The sequence below is a fragment of the Pleurodeles waltl genome, chromosome 4_1, assembly GCF_031143425.1.
Source record: "Pleurodeles waltl isolate 20211129_DDA chromosome 4_1, aPleWal1.hap1.20221129, whole genome shotgun sequence".
Taxonomy (NCBI): Eukaryota; Metazoa; Chordata; class Amphibia; order Caudata; family Salamandridae; genus Pleurodeles; species Pleurodeles waltl.
The window spans coordinates 44,468,772-44,489,551 of record NC_090442.1 but is presented as its reverse complement, the minus strand read 5'-3'; the positions used below and the strand labels follow the sequence as shown (position 1 = coordinate 44,489,551).

The following is a 20,780-nucleotide window of genomic DNA, read 5'->3' as shown; positions in this document are numbered from 1 at the left end:
CCCGCATTTGGCGGACTTTGAGACCCTTGTCAGGGCCATGGCTAAGGAGCATGATTATAATGCATCCTCACAAGAGAAAGCCGCAAGTGACCCGGCTTCTTCTTCTTCTGAGCATTCATCTGAGCAAGGGGATGACCCCGCTCCCCGTAAACGCAAGAAGAAATCTCATCATATGGAAGGACCTACTCCTAGAGTTTTGACATTCGAACCGGAAGACATTGTTCAACCCTGGTCGTTGATGTGGTTACCACCCCCTGAGGTAATAGATTATGTGGAATCCCACATCAGACAGAGTTTTGATAAGGAAGTTTGCTCCAGACTGCGGTCTGAATGCCCCAGGACGGATATCCCTTCCAAGGTAACAGAGACACCGGAATTGGATCCCACTCTAGTCACTTTTCTTTAAAAATCTGCCAAGGATCCTAAGAAGGGTATAGACCACGCCTGCCATGGATTCCAGGAAAAGCTGTTGGATGTTTCTGGTCCACTGACAAAAATCTTAGAGTTGGCTTTTCAGGCCAAAGAGTCAGGGGAGGCGATCAACCTGAATATTTTGTTGGGTTGGGCTCAAAGAGCGCTTTGCTTCTTGGGCAACGCAAATTGTGCTATATCTTCTGAGCGTCGCATCTCCATTTTGATTAAGTTGGACCCTAAATTGGCAGATTTAGCTACCTCCGAATCAGGACCTGTAGCGCAAGGTTTACTGTTTGGTTCTCCTTTTATCAAAGAACTTTCCAAATCTGTGGCAACATATGCAAGTTTGGACAAATCTCAGGGTTCGATTAGACGTGTACTGTGTCCACTTTTTCGAGGGGCCAGACGCTACAGAGGGCGTGCCTTCGGCCGCTTCAACCAGCAAGGCCCTCAACGTGGGTATTACCACCAAGGAAGAGGCAGCTTTCAGGAGTCTGACTCCTCCTCTTCAACCTTCTACCCTTCGCGACCAAGAGAGGGTCGCTCCAGGTTCCGCAGAGGGAGCTTTAAAGGCCACCAATCTTTCTCCCAGGAGTCAGGATCCACAGGTGAGCCTTATTGCATGTTCAGGTGTAATGTTGGGGGGCAGAACGAAATGTTTTTTGCAAGCATGGTATCAAATTACTTCCGACGCTTGGGTGCTAGAGACCGTGCAAGGATTCAAACTGGAGTTTTACGAGTCCCCGGTCCAGCAATGCCTTCCCTGTCCAACATATTTTTCCCTTAAGAGCGCAGTTTCATCTCCGCAGAAGTTTCGGCTCTGTTAGCAAAGGGCGCCATTGTCAAGGTATCAAATCACTCTTCCGGTTTTCTCAGTCCAGTGTTTCTGGTAGACAAAAAAGGGGGTGGTTCACGCCTGGTTCTGAATTTAAAAGAATTCAACGGTTTTCTGCTGTACCGTCATTTCAAGATGAAAGGCATTCACTTGCTTAGAGACATTCTCCAAGAGGGAGACTGGATGGTTTGATTAGACTTGAAAGCTGCTTATCTGACCATTCCTATTTTTCCTCCCCACCGGAGATTCCTTCAATTCCTTTGGGAAAACGTTTATTACGAGTACAAGGTTCTTCCATTTGGCCTGTCATCAGCCCCTTGGTGCTTCATGAAGGTGATGCGTCCAGTTGTAGAGTCCCTGCGTTCTCGAGGGGTCCATCTGATAATAAATCTGGACGACATTCTGATCATGGCCCAAGACCCGGATCTTCTTCTTTCTCATCTGGTGTGGACTGTGTCTCTGCTACAAAACTTGGGTTTCATAATCAATGCCCAAAAATCTGTTCTGATTCCGTCTCAACAGATGGATTTTCTGGGTTTCTGGATAGATTCTATTCGGTCCCAATTGATTCTTCCCCCAGAGAAGATTCATACAATCAAGAGGGAGTTGAGATCTCTTTTGTCCAGTCAGACTGTATCATTGAGGGCGATTGCCCGCATGGTGGGCCTGCTTTCTTCATAGATCCAGGTGATCTTTCCAGGTCCTCTGCATTACAGAGCCCTTCAGAGATTGAAGATCTCCCACCTTCAGAAGGGTCTCAGTTATGCGGACCAAATTCTCCTCTTGGAGGAGGCTCGGTCAGAAATGACTTGGTGGTTAGAACACATGGAGGCGTGGAACTGCAGAGCGATCTTCAGCTCAGCCCCAGACGTTGTGATAGAGTCCGATGCTAGTTGTTGGGGCTGGGGAGCCCGTTGCGGATCAGTCTCCACGGGAGGCCGTTGGTCCAGTACGGAACTGAGTCTCCATATCAATTGTTTGGAGCTTCTAGCAGGCTCATTTGCGATCAGGATCCTCTCCCCGATCAAGGCGAATTGTTGTATCGTCCTGCGCATGGACAATATTTTGGCAGTGAGGTATGTCAACAAATTGGGGGAAGCACGTTCCCGCATGTTAGCGGAGATTGCCAAGGATTTTTGGCAATTCTGTCTACAACACAGGATCTCGGTTATTGCGGAATATCTACCAGGGAGCAACAATCTTGTTGCTGACTTGCATTCTCGACATCTGAAGGATTACAGCGATTTGAGACTTCATCCCAAGGTATTCCGGGCGCTCTATGCACGGTGGGGTCCGTTTTCGATAGATTTATTTGCATCCCGCCTCAACCGTCAGATCAAACGTTTTGTCAGTTGGAGGTCGGATCCAGAAGCATCAGCCACAGATACTTTTCTTCAGAATTGGTCTCAGGAGCACGGATACGCTTTTCCTCCCTTCTTGATGATCCCCACAGTGTTAGCGCAGATCAGGCGTCAGCAAGCGGATCTGGTTCTGGTGACACCTCTGTGGAGGTCTCAGGCCTGGTTTCCGATAGCTATGGAGTTGAGTTGCGATCATCCAGTAATACTTCCTTCTCCAGGACCCTCTGTGCCTCCCTCATCCATTGGTTCTGTCGGGTCAGTTGTCCCTGATTGTGTGGTGTCTTTCAGGGAAAGATGAAGTATCCCAGAACTTTTGCAAGAATCTTCCAACTTCATTGCGGGTTCCTGGTCTTCCAGTACACACAAAAGATATGCTTCTGCTTGGAAACGATGGAGTACTTGGTGTAGTGCTCGGGGTGCAAATCCTTCTTCAGCGGATTGCAGTTTGGTCCTAAATTTTTTATCTTCTTTAGCTGCGTCAGGTTTAGCTTATCGATCAATTAATAATTATCGATCTGCTATATCAGCAGGTCATTTACCTATCGGAGGCAAACCCATTGGAGAGCTTCCCATTGTTTGTAAACTGCTGAGAGGTATTAGATTAGCTAATCCTCCTCGTCCTCGTTACTCCACTTTATGGGATGTAGACATTGTTCTGCGTTTTTTGGAATCATGGCCGTACAATAGATTTCTGTCCAGAAAGCAACTTTCGGCCAAACTCACGATGTTGTTATGTTTAATTTTTTGTAAGAGAGGGTTAGAGCCCTAGACTTGGCAGGCAGAGTTTTTTCTCCCGAGGGAGTGACTTTTTCCATTTCGCGAAGAACTAAATGTAATCTGAAATCGGTATTTTATCCTAGTTTTGTGGCTAATCCCAAATTGTGTGTGGTGATGTGTCTCAGAGCTTATGAGGTGAGTACAGAAGAGTTTTGTTCGGATATGGGGGGTCAGTTACTCATTTCATTAGTCAAACCTTATCACCCTGTTTTATCAGCCACTCTGGCTAGATGGATGCGTTGGTTATTGAATGAAGCAGGCATTGATATTTCAAAATTCGGTGCTCATTCCTCCAGAGGTGCTATGGCATCAAAATCTTTTGCTTTGGGTACTCGTTTAGAAGACATTTTAAAGGCATCAGATTGGTCTTCCCCATCTACATTTAAACTATTTTACTTTAAACCTATTGTGGATATTGCATTGGTGGTGGTTAATCAGCTTTGAACAAGCATAATCTGAGCCTCCGGTCCTGACCCCTCCACCCCCCAGTGACATCAGCACGCAATCGCACGCTGATTGTCACAGAGGCCTCCTCCCATCGGGCTGGAAGCTCAGCTTCCAGCGCGATCGGAAGAGAAATGCAAAGCATTTGGGGAGGGCCGAGAGAGGCTTCAAAGGGAAGGAAAGGAATTTCCTTCCCTTTGAAGTCTCTCTCTGCGTTTCAAAAGCCGGATTGTAAAGCAATCCGGCTTTTGAAACGCCCACTAGACACCAGGGATTTATTTTTCAAATGAAATTGGCATGAGGGGCAGAAACCTCTAGGCACCAGGGATACATTTTTATGTTTTGTTTTTGTTTTGCTTTTTATTTTAGAGGTGGCAAATTATATTTAGGCCATTTCTGCCCCCCTTAGAGGCAGATTGGCCTATTTTTATGACGCCAATCTGCCCCCAAGGGGGACAGAAACCACTAGACACCAGGGAGTTTTTTTTTTTCCGTGAATTTCATGCAAGGGGAGCAACCCCTTAGGCAAGGGTCGTTCCCCTGGGGGGCAAATTTATTTTAGCCCATTTCTGCCCCCTTGGGGGGCAGATCAGCCTATTTTAATTAGGCCGATCTGCCCCCAAGGGGGGCAGAAACCACTAGGCACCGTGGATTGTTTTTTGTTGTTGTTGTTTTACAGATGTGGAGCGACCCCCTCCCCTGGAGGGGCATTGTATTTAGGCCATTTCTGCCCGCTTTGGGGGCAGATCGGACGATTTTAGGTCAATCTGCCCCCAAGGGGAGCAGAAACCACTAGGCACCAGGGATCTTTTTTTTTGCGCCGTCACGCAAGGGGAGCGACCCCGTAGGCAAGGGTCGCTCCCCGTGGGGTTGGGGGGGGCAATTTATTTTAGGCCATTTAGATCGGCATATTGTTATTAGGCCGATCTGTCCCTGGGGGGGCAGAAACCTCTAGGTGCCGGGCAAATTTATTTTGGTGTTTTTTTTGTTTGTTTGTTTTTTTAGAGATGGGGAGCGACCCATTAGGCAAGGGTCACTCCCCTGGGGGGCAAATTGTATTTAGACCATTTCTGCCCCCCTCGGGGGCAGATCGGCCGATTTTAGGTCAATCTGCCCCCAAGGGGGGCAGAAACCACTAGGAACCGGGGATCTTTTTTTTTTTTGCGCCAATGTCACGCAGCGGGAGCGACCCCGTAGGCAAGGGTCGCTCCCCGGGGGTTTGGGGGAGCAAATTTATTTTAGGCCATTTCTGCCCCCCCTGGAGCCGGCTGAGCTAGAGGCCAAAATCCACAGGTAGGCACTTTGCAAAAAACACCTCTGTTTTCTGTGAAAAAATGTGGGGGCATATTTATACTCAAAATTTTTGACGCACAATCGGCGCAAACACTGCACCATATTTATACTTTGACGTCCGACCCCGCGGGCGTCAAAGTTCCACCATGTGCGTCATTTTTTGGAAGGGGGAACCAGCCTTGCGTTAATCATATGCAAGGTAGGCGTTCCCTTCCAAAAAATTACTTTAAGGCCTGTGCGCCTTATTTATACTGTGATGTCATTTTGACCCACAGGAGGGGGCAGGCCTTAAAAAATGGCACCCAGCCTGATGGGCGCCGTTTTTTAACGCCTGGGTCAGGGCAGGCGTTAAGGGACCTGTGGGCTCAGAAGGAGCCCAGAGGTGCCCTCCCATGCCCCCAGGGACACCCCCTGCAACCCCAGGAGGACACCAAAGGATGGAGGGACCCATCCCAGGGAAGTTAAGGTAAATTCAGGTAAGTATTTTTTTCCGTTTTTTTTTTTGTGGCATGGGGGGCCTGATTTGTGCCCCCCTAAATGCCACTATGCCCAATGACCATGCCCAGGGGACATAAGTCCCCTGGGCATGGCCATTGGGCAAGGGGGCATGACTCCTGTCTTTGCTAAGACAGGAGTCATTTCAATGGGGGTTGGGCGCCAAAAAAAATGGCGCAAATCGGGTTGAGGCCAAAATTTTGCCTCAGACCTGACTTGCCCCATTTTTTGACGCCCGAGCTCCATTTTCCCCTACGCCGGCGCTGCCTGGTGTGAGTCATTTTTTTTAACGCACACCAGTCCGCAGCGCCGGCTAACATCATTCCATAAATAAGGCGCCCGCATGGCGCTTTGGAATGGCGTTAGCCGGCGGTAACATTTTTGACGCACAACTGCGTTGGCGCAGTTGTGCGTCAAAAAGTATAAATATGGGCCGTGATGTGTCCATGTTGTGTTTTGGGCCATTTCCTTTTGTGGGCGCTAGGCCTACCCACACAAGTCAGGTACCATTTTTATCGGGAGACTTGGGGGAACGCTGGGTGGGAGGAAATTTGTGGCTCCTCTCAGATTCCAGAACTTTCTGTCACGGAAATGAAAGGAAAATGTGTTTTTTTGGCCAAATTTTGAGGTTTGTAAAGGATTCTGGGTAACAGAACCTGGTCAGAGCCCCACAAGTCACCCCATCTTGGATTCCCCTAGGTGTCTAGTTTTAAAAAATGCACTGGTTTGCTAGGTTTCCCCAGGTGCCGGCTGAGCTAGAGGCCAAAATCCACAGGTAGGCACTTTGTAAAAAAACACCTCTGTTTTCTGTGAAAAAATTTGGGGCCATATTTATACTCTGGTTGCGCCGAATTTGCGTCGTTTTTTTCGACGCAAATTCGACGCAGAACTAACGCCAACTAACGCCATATTTATACTCTGGCGTTAGACGCTTCGGGCGCCAAAGTGCCCGGAGTGTGCGTCATTTTTTAGCGTGAACCCCTTCCTTGCGTTAATGATATGCAAGGGAGGCGTTCCCGTCTTAAAAAATGACTCCCAGGCCTTTACGTGGTATTTATACTCCCGGGCAAAAGAGACGCCCGGGAGTGGGCGTGGCCAAAAACGGCGCATTTGCGCCGCTTTTTAACGCCTGGGTCAGGGATGGCGTTAAGGGACAAGTGGGCTCAAAATGAGCCCAGAGTGCCCTCCCCTGCCCCCAGGGACCCCCCCTGCCACCCTTGCCCACCCCAGGAGGACACCCAAGGACGGAGGGACCCATCCCATGGACATTAAGGTAAGTTCAGGTAAGTATTTTTTTTTTTTTTTTTTGTGGCATAGGGGGGCCTTATTTGTGCCCCCCTACATGCCACTATGCCCAATGACCATGCCCAGGGGACATAAGTCCCCTGGGCATGGCCATTGGGCAAGGGGGCATGACTCCTATCTTTACAATGATAGGAGTCATGTTGATGGGGGATGGGCGTCGAAAGAAAATGGCGCAAGTCGGGTTACGACGATTTTTTAGACGCAACCTGACTTGCCCCATTTTAAGACGCCCATACGCCATTTTCCCCCTACGCCGGCGCTGTCTGGTGTACGTGGTTTTTTTCCACGCACACCAGGCAGCGCCGGTCTGCTAGCGCCGGCTAACGCCATTCAATAAATACGGCGCCCGCATGGTGCTTCAGAATGGCGTTAGCCGGCGCTAACTTTTTTGACGCAAAACTGCGTTAGCGCAGTTTTGCGTCAAAAAGTATAAATACGGCCCTTGATGTGTCCACGTTGTGCTTTGGGCCATTTCCTGTCGAGGGTGCTAGGCCTACCCACACAAGTGAGGTACCATTTTTATCGGGAGACTTGTGGGAACGGTGGGTGAAGGAAATTTGTGGCTCCTCTCTGATTCCAGAACTTTCTGTCACCGAAATGAGAGGAAAAGGTGTTTTTTGGGTCAAATTGTGAGGTTTGCAAAGGATTCTGGGTAACAGAACCCGGTCAGATCTCCACAAGTCACCCTATCTTAGATTCCCCTAGGTGTCTAGTTTTCAAAAATGTGCTGGTTTGCTAGGTTTCCCCAGGTGCCGACTGAGATAGAGGCCAAAATCCACAGGTAGGCACTTTGCAAAAAACACCTCTGTTTTCTGTGAAAAAATGTGATGTGTCCACATTGTGTTTTGAGCCATTTCCTTTTGTGGGCGCTAGGCCTACCCACACAAGTGAAGTACCATTTTTATCGGGAGACTTGGAGGAACACAGAATAGCAAAACAAGTGTTATTGCCCCTTGTCTTTCTCTACATTTTGTCCTTCCAAATGTAAGGCAGTGTGTAAAAAAGACATGTATTTGAGAAATGCCCTGTAATTCACATGCTAGTATGTGCACCCCGGAATTCAGAGATGTGCAAATAACCACTGCTTCTCAACACCTTATCTTGTGGCCATTTTGGAAATAGAAAGGTTTTCTTGATACCTATTTTTCACTTTTTATATTTCAGCAAATAAATTGCTGTATACTCGGTATACAATGAAAGCCCATTGCAAGGTGCAGCTCATTTATTGGCTCTGGGTACCTAGGCCCGTATTTATACTCCGTTTGCGCCGAATTAGCGTCGTTTTTTTCGACGCAAATTCGGCGCAAAACTAACGCCATATTTATACTTTGGCGTTAGACGCGTCTAGCGCCAAAGTATGGGCAAATAGCGTCATTTTTTTGCGTGAACGCCTTCCTTGCGTTAATGAGATGCAAGGAAGGCGTTCCCATCTAAAAAAATGACGGCGACGCAAATGCGTCGTATTTATACTCCCGGGCAAAAGTCACGCCCGGGAGGTGGCGGGTCAAAAAACCCCGCATTTGCGCCACTATTTAACGCCTGGGTCAGGGTAGGCGTTAAGGGGCCTGTGGGCTCAAAATGAGCCCACAGGTGCCCTCCCCTGCCCCCAGGGACCCCCCCTGCCACCCCTGCCCACCCCAGGAGGACACCCAAGGATGGAGGGACCCACCCCAGGGACATTCAGGTAAGTTCAGGTAAGTATAATTTTTTATATTTTTTAAATTTTTTTGGGTGGCATAGGGGGGCCTTATTTGTGCCCCCCTACATGCCACTATGCCCAATGACCATGCCCAGGGGACATAAGTCCCCTGGGCATGGCCATTGGGCAAGGGGGCATGACTCCTGTCTTTACTAAGACAGGAGTCATTTAAATGGCGTCTGGGTGTCGAAAATAATGGCGCAAATCGGGTTGAGGCGATTTTTTTGCCTCAACCTGACTTGCCCCATTTTAAGACGCCCTAACGCCATTTTCCCCCTACGCCGGCGCTGCCTGGTCTATGTGGTTTTTTTCCACGCACACCAGGCAGCGCCGGTCTGCTAGCGCCGGCTAACGCCATTCCATAAATACGGCGCCCGCATGGCGCTTCAGAATGGCGTTAGACGGCGCAAAATTTTTTGACGCTAAACTGCGTTAGCGCAGTTTAGCGTCAAAAAGTATAAATATGGGCCCTAGAGTTGTTGATGAACCTTCAAGCCCTGTATATCCCTGCAACCAGAAAAGTCCAGCAGACGTAACGGTATATTGCTTTAAAAAAATCTGACATTGCAGGAAAAAGTTAGAGAGTAAAACGTATAGAAAAATTGCAGTTTTTTTCACCTCAATTTCAATATTGTTTTATTTCAGCTGTTATTTTCTGTAGGAAACACTTGAAGGATCTACACAAATGACCCCTTGATGAATTCAGAGTTTTGTCTACTTTTCAGAACTTTTTAGCTTTCTGGGATCCAGCATTGGTTTCTCACCCATTTTGGTCACTAACTGGAAGGAGGCTGAATGCACAAAAAATAGTAAAAATGGGTATGTCCCAGTAAAATGTCAAATTTGTATTGAAAAATTGGGGCCCATATTTATACTTTTTGACGCAAAACTGCGCTAACGCAGTTTTGTGCCAAAAAAATTAGCGCCGGCTAACGCCATTCTGAAGCGCCATGCGGGCGTCGTAATTATTCAATGACGTTAGCCGCCGGCGCTGTCCGGTGTGCGTTAAAAAAAACGACGTACACCAGGCAGCGCCGGCGTAGGGGAAAAATGGCGTATGGGCGTCCAGAAATGGTGCAAGTCAGGCTGAGGCAAAAAAATCGCCACAACCCGATTTGCGCCATTTTTTTACGACGCCCATCCCCCATTGAAATGACTCCTGTCTTAGCAAAGACAGGAGTCATGCCCCCTTGCCCAATGGCCATGCCCAGGGGACTTCTGTCCCCTGGGCATGGTCACTGGGCATAGTGGCATGGAGGGGGGCACAAATCAGGCCCCCCTATGCCACAAAAATGTTTTTTTTTAAAAACTTACCTGGACTTACCTTAATGTCCCTGGGGTGGGTCCCTCCATCCTTGGGTGTCCTCCTGGGGTGGGCAAGGGTGGCAGGGGGTGTCCCTGGGGGCAGGGGAGGGCACCTCTGGGCTCATTCTGAGCCCACAGGTCCCTTAACGCCTGCCCTGACCCAGGCGCTAAAATCCGGCGCAAATGCGGGTTTTTTAGACCCGCCCACTCCAGGGCGTCATTTTTGCCCGGGAGTATAAATACGACGCGTATGCATCGCAGTCATTTTTTAAGATGGGAACGCCTACCTTGCATCTCATTAACGCAAGGAAGGTGTTCACGCAAAAAAATGACGCTAACTCCATGAACTTTGGCGCTAGACGCGTCTAACGCCAAAGTATAAATATGGAGTTAATTTTGCGTCGAATTTGCGTCGAAAAAAACGACGCAAATTCGGCGCAAACGGAGTATAAATATGCCCCTGGGTTTTCCAATTCAAGTCTGCCTGTTCCTGAAAGCAGGGAAGATGGTGATCTTGCCACCGCAAACCCTTTGTTGATGCCATTTTCAGAGAAAAAACCACAAGCCGCCTTCTGCAGCCCTTTTTTCCATTTAAAAAAAAAAAAAATCACTGTATTTTGGCTAATTTCTTGGCCTCCTTCAGGGGAACCCACAAAGTCTGGGTACCTCTAGAATCCCTAGGATGTTGGGAAAAAAGGACGCAAATTTGGCGTGGATAGCTTATGCGGACAAAAAGTTATGAGGGCTTAAGCGCGAACTGCACCAAATAGCCAAAAAAAGGCTCAGCACAGGAGGAGGAAAAGGCCTGGCAGCGGAGGGGTTAATAGAATTGAAAAATTCTTAAGTGAATGATACATTGTTTACTGTACACTAAGGGCAGTGCCAGAGGAAGGTCCTAGTTACATCTTCCTGCAGCAGGCTGCGCCCCCTGGGTGATGCCCTTCCGAATGAGGGGAGGGAGTGCGGACACTCACTGCTTTAACAACATGACTTCTAAGCGGGCACTTACTGGTCTTACTATCTATACTACTTTATATTTTCATTTTCGTAACTCTCAATTTATGATTTATTTTATTCACGACTTCTCGAGTTTACTTCATTCAAAAACTCTCCAAAAATTATGAAAGTGCTTCCGTTTATCATCACCACACGCAGTGCGAATGAACCACGGATTCTTCACAATGTGATAAATAATAGATCCAGCTACTCTCAGACTGACACAAATATAACCCACTCTTAGTAGGGCAACTTTTAAAAGTCCGCATTTAACTCAATATTTCGAATACACTACAATACACAACTAAAGCTCCTCCTTTCAGTAGTTAACAAATGCATGTTGCGCCCGTGATCATGAAGCCGAAGTGTTTACCGCGATGGCTTCTGGGTATGCAGATCTCTGTTAGCAGCGTGCACGCGCCCACAGCACCGCCCCTTGTGCCCGTTCTTCCTGATGAAGAGAAGAAAGCGTAGTTTCTCTCATCCGTCAACCACTCAAAGCAACGAAAACAGAATCGTTAGCTGTCCTATATTATTAATTAATTTATTTGTGTTAAAGCTCTTAACTCGTTTTCTCTCACAGACTCCTGAGTTTCCTTCATTCAGAAACTCTACAAAAATTTAAACATTGATCCCGCTTATCATCGCCACACAGAGTGCAAATGAAACACGGAATTGATGATTTACTGATGTACAAATCAACTAGCGTTGTTTCATGCTGATAAAAATGAGACTCCCTAATATTAGCGCAACTTCAAAATGCCACCCTTAGTTCAATATTACGACTGCCCTCGAATAGACAAGCACAGCCACTCCTTTCAATAATAAATAAATGTCTCTTTTCACCCGTGGGCCTGAGCCGGAAGAGATCACCGCGGTGGCTTCTGGGTATGCAGATAGCTGTTTGCATCGCCACGCCCCAGCAGTACACCGGCTGCAGTCATTTGTGCTTATTGGGGTGGGAGGGGCCTAATGACGAATCCTGCAGCAGGCCCCGGCCCTCATTTTTTGAAGCGGTTCTGAATAAAAGAAACATTGATTTGTACAGAGTGTCTCGTGATCTTTATTTTAACTGATTAAGGTAAATCAATAAACGTAATACACCTTAACAAGTAGATGTTTTCGTTCATCTGTGAGTGTCCGGTGACAGGAGCTCAGGGTCGCGGTGTCGGCTCCAGTTTCAGACACTCCGCGCGCCTGTGGCTTTGGGTGCTGAGGAGAAGGTCGCCATGTTGCCTTGGTTTCTCTACATTCGCTTCGCTCAGGAAGGCGCCATCACAGTTCGGGTAACCATATTTATATTTTTAAAAATATTGGAGTTAACGTCATGTGGCTTTTTCAAAAATGACGCACAGGAGGAAGAGGGCCTTAAATAATGGTGCTAAGCCTGTTTAGTGCCATTATTTAACACCTGGGTCAGGGCAGGCGTTAGGGGACCTGTGGACTCATTTAATTGGTCAGAGACCATGGAAGCAGTCCACAGGTGCCCTTCCCTGCACCCAGGGACACCCCCTGCCACCCTAGCCCACCCCTGGAGGACACCCAAGGATGGGGGGACCCATCCAAGGTAAGTCCAGGTAAGTATTACTATTTCTTTTTCTAAGTGCCACAGGGGGGCCTAACGTGGGCCCCCTACATGGCACCGTGCCCAGTGGCCATGCCCAGGGGGCATAAATCCCCTGGGCTTGGCCATTGGGCAGAGGGGCATGACTCCTGTCTTTGCTAAGTCAAAGGAGTCATGCCAATGGGGGTTGTGTGTCAAAAAATGACGCTAGTCAGGTTAGAGTCAATATTTTTGACGCTAACCTGACTAGTGCCATTCTTTGACGCACAACCCCCAGTCTTCCATACACCTCCCCTGTCCGGTTAGCGTAATTTATTTTGATGCTAACCAGGCCTTAGTGCCGGCTAGTGTTATTCCTTAAATATGACGCCCGGCTGGTGTCTAGGAATGGCAGTAGCTGGCGGTAAACTTTTTGACGCAAACCTGCGCTAGCGCAGGTTTGTGTCAAAAAGTAAAAATCAGGGCCATAATTGAATTTTGTAATTTTGCGCTGCTTTTGCGTCACAAAATGACGCAAATTTGTGTCATTTTTTAAAAACAAATTCTGCGCAAACTTAACTGCATATTTATACTTTTGACGCTAGACACGTCCAGTGTCAAAATATTGGAGTTTGCACCATTTTTTGTATGCACGCACCTACCTTGCGTCAATGAGATGCAAGGTAGGTGTTCCCATCTAAAAAATGGTGCTAACCCCATAGCGCCATATTTATCCCTCTTCAGCAGGCGTTAAAAGTGCAGTAAAAATTGGAGCAAGGAAATCTCATAGATTTCCTTGTGCCTTTTTTCTGGCTCCCCAAATCGGGGAATGCACCCTTTGTATACATTATGGCCCATATTTATACTTTTTGACGCAAAACTGCGCTAACGCAGTTTTGCGTCAAAAAAATTAGCGACGGCTAACGCCATTCTGAAGCGCCATGCGGGCGCCGTATTTATTGAATGACGTTAGCCGGCGTTAGCCGCCGGCGCCGTCTGGTGTGCGTTAACAAAAACAACGTACACCAGGCAGCGCCGGCATAGGGGGATATGGGGCTTGGGCGTCAAGAAATGGGGCAAGTCAGGTTGAGGCAATTTTTTCGCCTCAACCCGATTTGCGCCATTTTTTTTCACTCCCAACCCCCATAGAAATGACTCCTGTCTTAGCAAAGACAGGAGTCATGCCCCCTTGCCCAATGGCCATGCCCAGGGGACTTCTGTCCCCTGGGCATGGTCATTGGGCATAGTGGCATGTAGGGGGCACAAATCAGGCCCCCCTATGCCACAAAAAAAAATTAAAAAAATGACTTACCTGAACTTACCTTAATGTCCCTGGGATGGGTCCCTCCAGCCTTGGGTGTCCTCCTGGGGTGGGCAAGGGTAACAGGGGGTGTCCCTGGGGGCATGGGAGGGCACCTCTGGGCTCCTTCAGAGCCCACAGGTCCCTTAACGCCTGCCTTTTGCAGGTGCTAAAAAATGGCGCAAAAGCGGCTGTACGTCATTTTTTTTGACCCCCCCACTCCCGGGCGTGAATTTTGCCCGGGAGTATAAATCCGACGCACATGCCTCGGAGTCGATTTTTTAGACGGGAACGCCTACCTTGCATATAATTAACGCAAAGTAGGTGTCCACGCTAAAAAATGACGCTAACTCCATGGACTTTGGCGCTAGACGCGTCTAACGCCAAAGTATAAATATGGAGTTAGTTTTGCGTCGGAATTGCGTAAAAAAAAAGACGCAATTCCGGCGCAAACGGAGTATAAATATGCCCCAATGTCTGGCTCAGGCATAATGTAGCGAAAAGGGTTACGGAGTGGCGCAATCCAGGCATTGCGCCACTCTGTAAATACGGCGCAGGGATTTCGGCCTCGTTTGGCCACATTAACGTTAAAAATAATGATGTTAATATGGCGCAAGGTGGCGCTAGGGCACTATAAATATGCCCCGTAATGTTTATGCACCAAATGACAAACAACAAAGTTATGACTTGTTTGAGATGCTTCCTCTTTTCATTACAGGAGCCATACCTACATTGTTAGCAGGAGATTTTAATTGTATCATAAAATCTACTGGCAGAAAGGGAAACAAAAATGTTTACAAGTTAGACAACTGATCCAAATGTTTAAGAAACATTAGAGATGATTTAAAATAAAAAAATGCAGGAGCACAGTCACCAGGAAGAAACTCAGGTTTTACCTGGGTGGCAGATGATAGTAAGATCAGCTCAAGAATAGATTCCATTTTTGCTTCCAGAAATGTTAGAGTAATTTCTTATAAGACCAAAGTTTGTGGGTTATCAGATCACAAAATGGTAAAGTTAAACTTCAGCATCCCAAATGCTTTTCAAACAGGTAAAAGCATGTTATAAAGGGGCAGATTTATGGAAAGTGGTGCACCACAGTAGCATATTTAAAATACAGCGCACCATGGCGCAGCGTAGGGGTCAATAGTGTCATTTTTAATGATGCTCTTGATGTACTCTGCAGGAGTAGCACCAAAATATTGGCGCTACTCCTGCAGAGTACATAGGGCCCCATTCTAAAGAATGGAAGGCCCCTTTTAACGCCTGCTCTTGAGCATAGATTTCCTTGCACCATTTTACCGGATCCCCTAACGGTAGAACATTACATATGGCGCAGGCATAATGTAGCTCAAAGGGTTATAGGGTGGCACAATGCATGCATTGCGCTACCCTTTAAATACGGCGCAGGGATTTTGGCCTCGTTGGGCCTCATTAACGTCAAAATAAATGACGTTAATATGGCGCAAGGTGGCGCCATGGGACTATAAATAGGCCCCAAAATACGCTCCTTTTGAATGATGAACAGGTTTGTAAAAATTTTTGTGATATTTACAAAAATTTCAAAGAAAGGAAAAATGATTTCCTATCACTGGCTGATTGGTGGGAAGAACTAAAAATAAAGCAAAATCATTTTTTAGGTTACAAAGCATCAACAAAGCAAAACAACGGTCGGCGAAATTTGATGAAATTCAATCAAGCCTTGTCACTTTTTTGGGGGAGAAAAGATGTATGGATGTAGAAGAAGAAAGGAACATTGCCAAAAAATAACTCAATGAGTGGTTAAAACAAAAGGGCAAAGAATATATTTTCAACTCAAGGGTAAAAGTTTTGGAAGAAGATGAAAAATGTACCCGTTGTTTTTTTTTTTTAAACTCAGCAAGTATAGCATTACATAACAGATTTGAAAGACAAAAATGGTAGTAGTCAAAAAGGTGCAAAAAATGTTCTTAAAATAGCAACTGTTTTTTCTCTAATCTACACAAGAGTGTTCCTGCAGAGTCAAATGTTTGCAATGATTTCTTGGAAGTTTTGAGTAGTATGCTAGGGGAAATGGACATGTGCTAAACCAGGAAGGAACATCTGGGATAGCCCGATTACCTTAAGAGGGGCATTATGACTGGCACAAGATAGAGGTAACAATCTGGCAGTACTAGCTCTGGATTTTCAAAAAGCTTTTGACTCTGTGAGCCGGTAATAACATTGTGACATCACGCATTTGTTACTGATTACCAGAACAGGTTTGACAAGTCAGCCACCTGGTACACCCAACCCCCTTACCGACTAACCTGAGCCGTCAGGGTTACAACCGAGGTCCATCCACTTCGTACACCTGAGTTCTTGTGACATGACACACTGGAGGCCGCATACAGTTGCCCTCGTAGACATCACCAGTTTGACATCACCACCGACAAGTCTACGCTGGACATGCCTCACAAATCCGGATATTGAAATGTATCTACTGAGCGTCCGGCCAAATATGGCTGGTATCTACTTTTGATTTGTTTCTGCTGGCTGTAGATATCCGTAAGAAACGTGATATACGACACTTGAGATTGATTTGCTACAGTGTCCGATTTTTTTTCTTCCCATCATCGTTCCCAGTAGCATAGTAACTGGCGACTTTGGGAAGTGGTCAAAAGAAGTGCATCCAGGAACTTTGGTCGTTTGCGAGGGAGGGGCAGGAGCTAAGCCCCCTCGCTTATTGGTCCTCGGTGTTTGGGGCAGCCCCTTTAAGACCCATTGCGCGCCCGCTGCTGGGGATCGCGCATCCATCTGCAGAAGGGGCTGTGGAGCGTACAAGCTATTTCATGGTGCGGGGTTTCCATCAGCGGTAAGAGGGGCCTGTTCACATCCCAACAGCTTTAGGTTTTATTTCAAGGCCCCGTGATTCCAGCTAGAAAGATGGGCAGACGGCGTGGGGGGTGGGGGGGGGTTGAAGAGAATCTTGGATCCAATAAAACCCTAGATGGTTTTCTACAAAAGGCCGTCGGGGCTCTGGAGAAAGAAATAGAGCTGGTGCAGCGCCGTTTAGCTGTTCCACCTTCTCCAGCCATTACCGCAGCCTACGACGACCTTGCCGTACAGCCCCCCCTGCAAACAGGATCTCAGCCTATATCGACCACCCCTTCCTTTTCTCCTGTCGGACACCTTCAGGAGTTACAGGGTGAAGCGTTAAATGATACCACCACACCTGCTCTGCCAATCCCGCCGACTAGGAGCCCTTCCAAGAGAGAGCCCCTAACTACTGTCGTTCCCAATCCCAAGGGCAAAAGGAAACGTAGGGAGCCCGCCATTATAAATAAACGTACCAGGATTCTGAGTCCCCTTCACCTGAACCAGCCCCCTAATAAGGACATAGATCCATCTCCCTCGCTTTCTACCAACGACCAACAGGCAAATGAGTCTATTAGGGTTTTTATAAGAGCAGAGATCTCCAAGTTGCTTCTTCCAATTGCAACCCGTCTTCAAATAATAGAGGAGAAACTAGAAGTTCTTATTAAGACCCAACAGCCAGTACCCTCCGCAACTATAGATACTCAACCCCATTTGCACCAATCTCACTCTACTCAGGAGCAGGTTAGGGTCAACAGACGACCCGCCCAAATGAGTAAGAGCCATCTTCCCCCTATAAATGAAGATATATCCAGTTTTGCCAGAGCACCAAATATTCCAACTATTGCTCCGTCGATGGCTCCAGTCCCTCCTCTAGAAAGGATATCCCACCCGCTTAACCCAGTGTTTAATACTGGTATTTCCAACACCACTTGTGATCACGCTCTTTTTGGCTCCCCGAAGAGGACCCAGACCATTGGTCCAACCGGAATAAGAGCATTGCAACTCCCTCCGGAGTCATGCCCATATGTTCTGGTTATTTCCAATGTGCCTGTACTTAAATCCAAATCCCCGGAATCTTTTACTGAGCTTAAAAACAAGGTTATACATTGGTTGCATGCTAACGCAGGGTTTGCATTTTCCATGACATCCTCGATATTGATGGTGAGAAGGGTAGGGTGGGTGGGTTCTTTAGAAAAGATGGGCACAGGGGATTGTATTGTCATTAATTTCAACTCCCCTGATCTTGTACGGCAGCTTGTGTTAAATGCAGATAGACCATATCCTTCAGTAGGCAAAGTCTCCCTGTGCAGATTACAAGTGTTCTATCCGCCCGCACGGCCATTTATGAATAGGCAACCATCATTGTCCTACAAAGTTTCCCCTGACATTCAGATACAGTCTAGTCCTGACTTTGGTCCCAGACATTCTTCGGCGCCGCTCCCTGAGACAGACTGACTATGCGACGGTCCGTGGGGAGTGGATTTTAGTACTTTCGAGTCTGAGCACATTAACCATCCTGTCCTTAATGTTTCTACTTTAGCAATCCCATTGTCCCTGATGGACCCTGATAATCGGGGAACCTCTGAAAATACCACTCATCTAGCTAACAAGGAGGGGGCTCCACTTTTGACAACCACCCCCAGTGACCTAGGGCTCCACTGTCCAGACACCTTACCAGATATGAATATGTCCGGTTCAGTACTTTGCAAAGTGAATACCACACAGGATAATATGGATACAGGCAACTGTATGTTAGTGGGGAATAGTACGGTCCCCCGCTGTATTGTCCCTAGTAGGAAACACTCCCCAAATGAAGCTAGATACACCAAACCAAATGATCTTACCAAGGTTCTTAGTTGGAACATAGCAGGGCTGGAAAGTAAACTGCAAAATTCGGAATGGGGTCAATTCATTGACGAACACCTAGGGGCATATTTATACTCCGTTTGCGCCGGAATTGCGTCGTTTTTTTTGACGCAATTTCGACGCAAAACTAACTTCATATTTATACTTTGGCGTTAGACGCGTCTAGCGCCAAAGTCCATGGAGTTAGCGTCATTTTTTTGCGTGGACACCTACTTTGCGTTAATGAGATGCAAGGTAGGCGTTCCCGTCTAAAAAATCAACTCCGAGGCATGTGCGTCGGATTTATACTCCTGGGCAAAAATCACGCCCGGGAGTGGGCGGGTCAAAAAAAATGACGTACGGCCGCTTTTGCGCCGTTTTTTCACCCTTGCCCACCCCAGGAGGACACCCAAGGCTGGAGGGACCCATCCCAGGGACATTAAGGTAAGTTCAGGTAAGTTTAAAAAAAATAAAAATTTGTGGCATAGGGGGGCCTGATTTGTGCCACTACATGCCACTATGCCCAATGACCATGCCCAGGGGACAGAAGTCCCCTGGGCATGGCCATTGGGCAAGGGGGCATGACTCCTGTCTTTGCTAAGACAGGAGTCATTTCTATGGGGGTTGGGAGTGAAAAAAAAATGGCGCAAATCGGGTTGAGGCGCAAAAATTGCCTCAACCTGACTTGCCCCATTTCTTGACGCCAAAGCTCCATTTTCCCCTACGCCGGCGCTGCCTGGTGTACGTCGTTTTTTTTAACGCACACCAGACGGCGCCGGCGGCTAACGCCGGCTAACGTCATTCAATAAATACGGCGCCCGCATGGCGCTTCAGAATGGCGTTAGCTGGCGCTAATTTTTTTTACGCAAAACTGCGTTAGCGCAGTTTTGCGTCAAAAAGTATAAATATGGGCCCTAATATGTTTATTCCAAGAAACATGGGCGATGGGTCCCAAACATAGTTTAGGTTTTAGAAGCTACTGGGTTCCAGCACGGAAGTCGCCCTCTGGGAGACCTTCGGGAGGGTTACTTATATGGTTAAGCAGTTCTCTCAGATGTAAAGCTGTAGCAATAGACATGCAGATTTACAGGCCCTATTGTTAATGATCTCCGAGGAGAGATCTTTACTAATAATTAACGTTTATAACAGGAGTGAGGGCAGCCATGTAAACTATGATGCTCTATCCTTATTGGACAGCTTTCTTAAAAATAACTTATTTTATTTTGATTGGAGGGGATTTTAATGTTACATTTGAGCCCAACCCCCTGGTCCAAGAGATATATCAAGAAGAGGATGCCTACTGGGGGATTCCACACCTAGTCTCTAACAAAAGGCCGAGACTGAATAAAACAGCGCGTTTAGTGGCTGATATTACGTTAAAACATGGCCTTCGAGCTTGCAATGGTCGCTCCTGCTCTGACGTAAATTTGCATCCCACTTTCAAACGAGGAGGGTTTAGAAGCCAGATTGATTATATACTTCTCGATATTCGACTGTGGAGCCATATGTCTGACATGAGAGTACAAGAGCATGAAGAGAGTGACCACAACCCACTGATTCTATCGACTAGAGACCAATTCCCTTTACTTGAGGCACCTCACTCCAAGGCCTATGCCCAACAGCTAGCTCTATCAAACAATAGACGCAATATAAAATGGGAGTCTGTTACCACATCCCCTGAGCACCTCTCTTCAATATACAACCTGCTAGCCAATCAAATGGAGCGCATGCTTCATTACAAAGAAGATGGTTAGGGTGATAGGCTTTTAGTAGCCCACAGTAAATTGTTTGATTCCTTAAAACACCTTTTTACAAAAGAGATCACTAGTAACTCCAAGAAAAAGTGCTGGGCACGGTGGTTTAACAATCTATGTAGGGAAGCACAGCTCACTCTATTGAAAGCTCTAAAACTAGGCCAAGTCGAATCTATAAGAACAGCCAGAAAAGATTATAAGAATGAATGCACCAAGGCACGCAGAAGTTGGGAAGAGGCTAGATGGGTTGCTATCCTGGAGACCGCTAAATCAAATGATACCTCCAGATTTTGGAAATTAATAGCAGAAGACTGTAGGGACTCCGCCTCTGTACCTGGCACATCAATTCTTCCTGTAGCTTGGGTTGAGCACTTTGGCCAACTATACGCAGGTCCACACGAGGCATCTTTTAGGACCCCTGATGTCCCAACAACCCAAGATGCTACCCCGATTATATTCACCTTAGCCTGAACAAGTGCCACAATAGATTCGTTAAATTGGGGAAAGGCTCCAGGTCCTGACAAGATTCCTGGCGATTTATACAAGACAAGACCTGATATATGGGCTCCTTATCTT

At 47.1% G+C, this 20,780-nt stretch overlaps 1 protein-coding gene across 1 annotated transcript in view; it reads right to left on the bottom strand.

The window, feature by feature from the left end:
• Positions 1-16,413, bottom strand: part of LOC138287350 (zinc finger protein 84-like) — a 239,428-nt gene extending 223,015 nt beyond the window's left edge. The window contains exon 1 of the mRNA XM_069227715.1: positions 16,056-16,413. The gene's annotated coding sequence lies outside the window, so the exon portion shown is untranslated. The remainder of the gene's footprint in view (positions 1-16,055) is intronic.
• Between the last annotated feature and the right edge of the window lie 4,367 nt (positions 16,414-20,780).